At 62.8% G+C, this 6,301-nt stretch overlaps 1 non-coding gene across 1 annotated transcript; it reads right to left on the bottom strand.

Annotated features, from left to right (window-relative positions):
- Positions 1 to 2,518: 2,518 nt before the first annotated feature.
- Positions 2,519 to 2,637, bottom strand: LOC131870142 (5S ribosomal RNA). The gene has a single exon (XR_009368482.1). It is a non-coding gene; the product is annotated as a 5S ribosomal RNA (ribosomal RNA).
- Between the last annotated feature and the right edge of the window lie 3,664 nt (positions 2,638 to 6,301).

The raw sequence follows: 6,301 nt of genomic DNA, 5'->3' as shown, positions 1-6,301 counted from the left end.
GGGTTACTGGAGCGCCCCCTCTTTTTTTGTCAGAGCGTTTGGTGGGGTTTCTCGCATTGGCTCTTCCCAGGCCCGGTTGTTGGGTGCGCTCCCACCCTGGCGCGCGCGAAGTTGGAAGTTGGGTTAATTGCCCGGGCGCGCACCTTCGCCAGGGTGGGCACCTTGGTGCGCACACCTTGGCTGGGCTGCGCACCAGGGCGGGCTCAAGATGGCACCAGCATTCCCTTTTTCTCACTATCTTTCAAAACGGAAATTTTAAAATCTCGTTTTTTTTTTGCCTTTTATGGAAATTAGTGAAGGCATCGCATCAAAGGTGCGCACCTCGCTGCCCACCTTGGTGTGCTCCGAGGTGCCCACCACGGTGCGCAACGCCGGTGCGAACCCGGGAGCGCCCCGATGTGTGCTCCAAGGTGCGGCGTGCACGAAGTCGGACCCCGGTTTGCCCCGGGTGCGCACCTCGCGTGCACCTTGGTGCGCACACCTTGGCTGGGTTGCGCGGCCTGGTGGGCACCATGGTGCGCACCAAGGAGCGCTCCGAAGTGTGCTCCAAGGTGCGGCGTGCACGAAGTCGGAGCCCGGTTTGCCCCGGGTACGCACCTCGCGTGCACCTTCGCCGGGGTGGGCACCTCGGCTGGGTTGCGCGCCCTGGTGCGCACCAAGGAGCGCTCCGAAGTGTGCTCCAAGGTGCGGCGTGCACGAAGTCGGAGCCCGGTTTGCCCCGGGTGCGCACCTTCGCCGCGGTGCGCACCATGGCGTGCACGAAGTCGGAGCCCGGTTTGCCCCGGGTGCGCACCTCGCGTGCACCTTCGGCGGGGTTGCGCGCCCTGGTGGGCACCATGGTGCGCACCAAGGAGCGCTCCGAAGTGTGCTCCAAGGTGCGGCGTGCACGAAGTCGGAGCCCGGTTTGCCCCGGGTGCGCACCTCGCGTGCACCTTCGGCGGGGTTGCGCGCCCTGGTGGGCACCATGGTGCGCACCAAGGAGCGCTCCGAAGTGTGCTCCAAGGTGCGGCGTGCACGAAGTCGGAGCCCGGTTTGCCCCGGGTGCGCACCTCGCGTGCACCTTCGCCGCGGTGGGCACCATGGCGTGCACGAAGTCGGAGCCCGGTTTGCCCCGGGTGCGCACCTCGCGTGCACCTTCGCCGGGGTGGGCACCTCGGCTGGGTTGCGCGCCCTGGTGCGCACCAAGGAGCGCTCCGAAGTGTGCTCCAAGGTGCGGCGTGCACGAAGTCGAAGCCCGGTTTGCCCCGGGTGCGCACCTCGCGTGCACCTTCGCCAGGGTGGGCACCTCGGTGCGCACACCTTCTCAATGTTTTCTTGCCTTTTCTGGAAATTGGTGAAGGCAGCGCATCAAAGGTGCGCACCTCGGTGTGCTCCGAGGTGCGAACCCGAGAGCGCTCCGAGGTGCCCACGAAGTCGAAAGTCGGGTTAATTGCATTGTTTTCCCCGGGTGCGCTCCGAGGTGCGCAACATCGGCGCGCACCAAGGAGGGCTCCGAAGTGTGCTCCAAGGTGCGCACGATGGCGTGCACCTCTGGTGCGCACGATTCGGAGCTCGGTTTGACCGGGGTGCGCACACCTTGGCTGGGTTGCGCACCTTTTGTGCGCTCCAAGGTGCGCACGAAGTCGGAGCTCGGTTTGCCCCGGGTGCGCACCTTCGCCAGGGTGCGCACCTTGATGCGCACGCCTTGGCTGGGCTGCGCACCTTGGTGGGCGCCATGGTGCGCACCTTTCGTGCGCTCCAAGGTGCGCACGAAGTCGGAGCTCGGTTTGCCCCGGGTGCGCACCTTGGTGGGCGCCATGGTGCACTCCGAGGTGCCCAAGATTGGTGCGCACCAAGGAGCGCTCCGAAGTGCGCTCCAAGGTGCGCGCGAAGTCGAAAGTTGGGTTAATTGTCCGGTTTGCCTCGGGTGCGCACCTTGCGTGCACCTTCGCCAGGGTGGGCGCCTTGGTGCGCACACCTTGGCTGGGCTGCGCACACCTTGGCACCCGCGTTTCCTTCATTTTAAATTTTTTTTTTTTACAATCTCTCAAGTGGGAAATTCTATAATCTCAACTTTTTTTGCCTTTTCAGGAAACTTTTGAATGGAGCGCATCATTGGTGCGCTCCGAAGTGTGCTCCAAAGCTCTCTCCAGCTGCGTGCACCTGCCCCGGCCGCGCACCCGGCCCCGCCCAGCTTCGCTCACCTGTCCCGGGCGTCTGGTGCGGAACCTTAGAGTAAGAAACATCACCGTGCACCTTGGCCAACGTGCGCGACTCGACCGAGCGCGCACTGGCCGAGGTGCACACCGATTTCACCTGGGTGCGCGCGCAGCACCTCGGGCGCACCGGGGTGCGCGCACAACGCCCGGGTTGCACCGTGGCCTGTGTGCTCGGGGCGCCTCGGGTGCGCGCTCGGTGTCGCCCCCGCGCGCGCGGTAGTGCGGGCAGCGCACCCCGGCCCGGCCCGGCCCCGACGAGAACGCAAACGGGCAAAAGGTTTATTCAAATAGCATTGCGATGCCCGGCGAAAAACTAAAAAAGGGTGCAACACCGGGACTTCCCGGGAGGTCACCCATCCCAGTACTACTTCGGCCCAAGCGCGCTTAACTGCGGAGTTCTGATGGGATCCGGTGCACTAACGCTGGTATGATCGCACCCGTTATGAGCTTGTCGCAGTGTGTACTTAGCAAACCGCGACCCACGTGCGAATCCACCCCGGCCACCCACCCCCGTCGAGGTGCACACCCTCCCTCGCGAAGTGCGCCCCGTTCGCCAAGTGTGAGCCCTGCCCGGGTGCGCGCACCTTGCTAGGGCGTCGGGTGTGCACCCGGCCCGGCCTACGTGCGTGCACCTGTAGGGGGCGTCGTGTGCGTGCAGTGTCCCGTCTGCAACGCGGTGCCCACACACCACCTCGGGCGCAACGACCTGCGCTCACATGTGGGCCGAGTGCACCTTGGTGCATGTTCGGGGCGCCTCGGGTGCACGCTCGATCTTGCCCCGGTGCACCAAGGCGCTCGGTTTGCCCCGGGTGCGCACTTGGTGCAAGGTGGGCACCCAAAATAGGGATCAAGCACCAAAACACAAGTTTCGGGATGCAAAATGGGACCCAAGGACCACAAATGCGTTCCAAGACCCATGATGGGTCCACGAGAACAAAAATGTGTTCCGAGACTTAATAAACAAATATTGGGTTTTAGGAGAAGAAACATGCTCTGATGCCCAAAACGAGAATCGACCCCGAAAAGGCCACAGGCCAAAAGTGGGATGCGAGACAAAAAAAAATGGGACCCGAGGACCAAAATTGGGTTCCCAGGTCGAAGACAGGGCAACCGGACAAGAAACGACCTCTAAGGCTCGAAATGAGTCCCGACGACTAAAACTTGACAAGAAGCACCCATCAGGCACCCAACTCGACACCCATGGGATGCCGACCCACCCGGGCTTCCACCTAGCACACCTTGGCACCCACCCACCCTCGCACCCAACCTCGCACCCAACTTAGCACCTTTGAACCCACATTGGCACTCACCCTGACCCTGGCACCTTGGAACCCACATTGGCACTCACCTTGACCCTGGCACCCACCTTTGCACTCACCTTGGGACCCACCCTGGCTCCCACCTCGGCACCCACCCAGACACCCACCTTGGTTCCTTGGCACCCACCTTGGATCCTTGGCACCCACCCCGACACCCACCTTGGCACGCAACTTGGCTACTTGCCACCCACCTTGGCTCCTTGACGCCCACCCCGACAACCACCCCGTGACCTACCCTGGCTAGGGTTGGTGCACACCCACCCTGGTGCCCACCTTGGCACCCACCCTATGACCCACCTTGGCACGCACCTTAGTACCCACCCCGTTACCCACCCTAGGACCCACCCCGTGACCCACCTTGGCCAGGGTGGGTGCCTTGGTGCGCACAACTTGCCTGGGCTGCACACCAGGGCGGGCTCAAGATGGCACCCGCGTTCCGTTTTTTTCACTATCTTTCAAAACGGAAATTTTAAAATCTCATTTTTTTCTTTTTTTTGCCTTTTCTGGAAATTAGTGAAGGCAGCGCATCAAAGGTGCGCAATGCTGGTGCGAACCCGGGAGCGCTCCGATGTGTGCTCCAAGGTGCGGCGTGCACGAAGTCCGAGCCCGGTTTGCCCCGGGTGCGCACCTCGCGTGCACCTTCGCCGGGGTGAGCACCTTGGCTGGGTTGCGCGCCCTGGTGCGTACCAAGGAGCGCTCTGAAGTGTGCTCCAAGGTGCGGCGTGCACGAAGTCGGAGCCCGGTTTGCCCCGGGTGTGCACCTCGGGTGCGCACCTCGCGTGCACCTTCGCTGCGGTGGGCACCTTGGCTGGGTTGCGCGCCTTGGTGGGCACCATGCAGTGCACGAAGTCGGAGCCCGGTTTGCCCCGGGCGCGCACCTCCGCCAGGGTGGGCACCTTGGTGCGCACAACTTGCCTGGGCTGCGCATCAGGAAGGGCTCAAGATGGCACCCGCGTTCCGTTTTTTTCACTATCTTTCAGAACGGAAATTTTAAAATATCGTTTTTTTTTGCCTTTTCTGGAAATTAGTGAAGGCAGCGCATCAAAGGTGCGCAACGCTGGTGCGAACCTGGGAGCGCTCCGATGTGTGCTCCAAGGTGCGGCGTGCACGAAGTCGGAGCCCGGTTTGCCTCGGGTGCGCCCTGGTGGGCACCATGGTGCGCACCAAGGAGCGCTCCGAAGTGTGCTCCAAGGTGCGGCCTGCACGAAGTCGGAGCCCGGTTTGCCCCGGGTGTGCACCTCGGGTGGGCACCTTGGTGCGCATGCCTTGCCTGGGCTGCGCACCAGGGCGGGCTCAAGATGGCACCCGCGTTCCTTTTTTTTCACTATCTTTCAAAACGGAAATTTTAAAATCTCATTTTTTTTTGCCTTTTTCTGGAAATTAGTGAAGGCAGCGCATCAAAGGTGCGCACCTCGCTGCCCACCACGGTGCGCAACGCCGGTGGGCACCCGGGAGTGCTTCGAAGTGTGCTCCAAGGTGCTGCGTGCACGTTGTCGGAGCCCGGTTTGCCCCGGGTGCGCACCTCGCGTGCACCTTCGTCGGGGTGGGCACCTTGGCTTGGTTTGCCCCGGCTGCGCTCCGAAGCGGGGTTATTGGAGCGCCGCCTCTTTTTTTGTCGGAGCGTTTGGTGGGGTTTCTCGCATTGGCTCTTCCGAGGCCCGGTTGCCACCCTGGCGCGCACGAAGTCGGAAGTAGGGTTAATTGCCCGGGTGCGCACCTTTGCCAGGGTGGCACCTTACCTGGGCTGCGCACCAGGGCGGGCTCAAGATGGCACGCGCGTTCCGTTTTTTTCACTATCTTTCAAAACGGAAATTTTAAAATCTCCTTTTTTTTTTGCCTTTTCTGGAAATTAGTGAAGGCAGCGCATCAAAGGTGCGCACCTCGCTGCCCACCTTGGTGTGCTCTGAGGTGCGCACCCGGGAGCGCTACGAAGTGTGCTCCAAGGTGCGGCGTGCACGTTGTCGGAGCCCGGTTTGCCCCGGGTGCGCACCTCGCCTGCACCTTGGCCGGGGTGGGCACCTTGGCTGGGTTTGCCCAGGGTGCGCTCCGAAGCGGGGTTACTGGAGCGCCCCCTCTTTTTTTGTCAGAGAGTTTGGTGGGGTTTCTCGCATTGGCTCTTCCCAGGCCCGGTTGTTGGGTGCGCTCCCACCCTGGCGCGCGCGAAGTTGGAAGTTGGGTTAATTGCCCGGGCGCGCACCTTCGCCAGGGTGGGCACCTTGGTGCGCAAACCTTGGCTGGGCTGCGCACCAGGGCGGGCTCAAGATGGCACCAGCATTCCCTTTTTCTCACTATCTTTCAAAACGGAAATTTTAAAATCTCGTTTTTTTTTTGCCTTTTATGGAAATTAGTGAAGGCATCGCATCAAAGGTGCGCACCTCGCTGCCCACCTTGGTGTGCTCCGAGATGCCCACCACGGTGCGCAACGCCGGTGCGAACCCGGGAGCGCCCCGATGTGTGCTCCAAGGTGCGGCGTGCACGAAGTCGGACCCCGGTTTGCCCCGGGTGCGCACCTCGCGTGCACCTTGGTGCGCACACCTTGGCTGGGTTGCGCGGCCTGGTGGGCACCATGGTGCGCACCAAGGAGCGCTCCGAAGTGTGCTCCAAGGTGCGGCGTGCACGAAGTCGGAGCCCGGTTTGCCCCGGGTGCGCACCTTCGCCGCGGTGGGCACCATGGCGTGCACGAAGTCGGAGCCCGGTTTGCCCCGGGTGCGCACCTCGCGTGCACCTTCGCCGGGGTGGGCACCTCGGCTGGGTTGCGCGCCCTGGTGCGCACCAAGGAGCGCT

Source organism: Cryptomeria japonica, unplaced genomic scaffold (genome assembly GCF_030272615.1).
Source record: "Cryptomeria japonica unplaced genomic scaffold, Sugi_1.0 HiC_scaffold_296, whole genome shotgun sequence".
Classification (NCBI taxonomy): Eukaryota; Viridiplantae; Streptophyta; class Pinopsida; order Cupressales; family Cupressaceae; genus Cryptomeria; species Cryptomeria japonica.
Note: the sequence above shows the minus strand (reverse complement) of the source record. Positions and strands in the feature narration are given on the sequence as shown.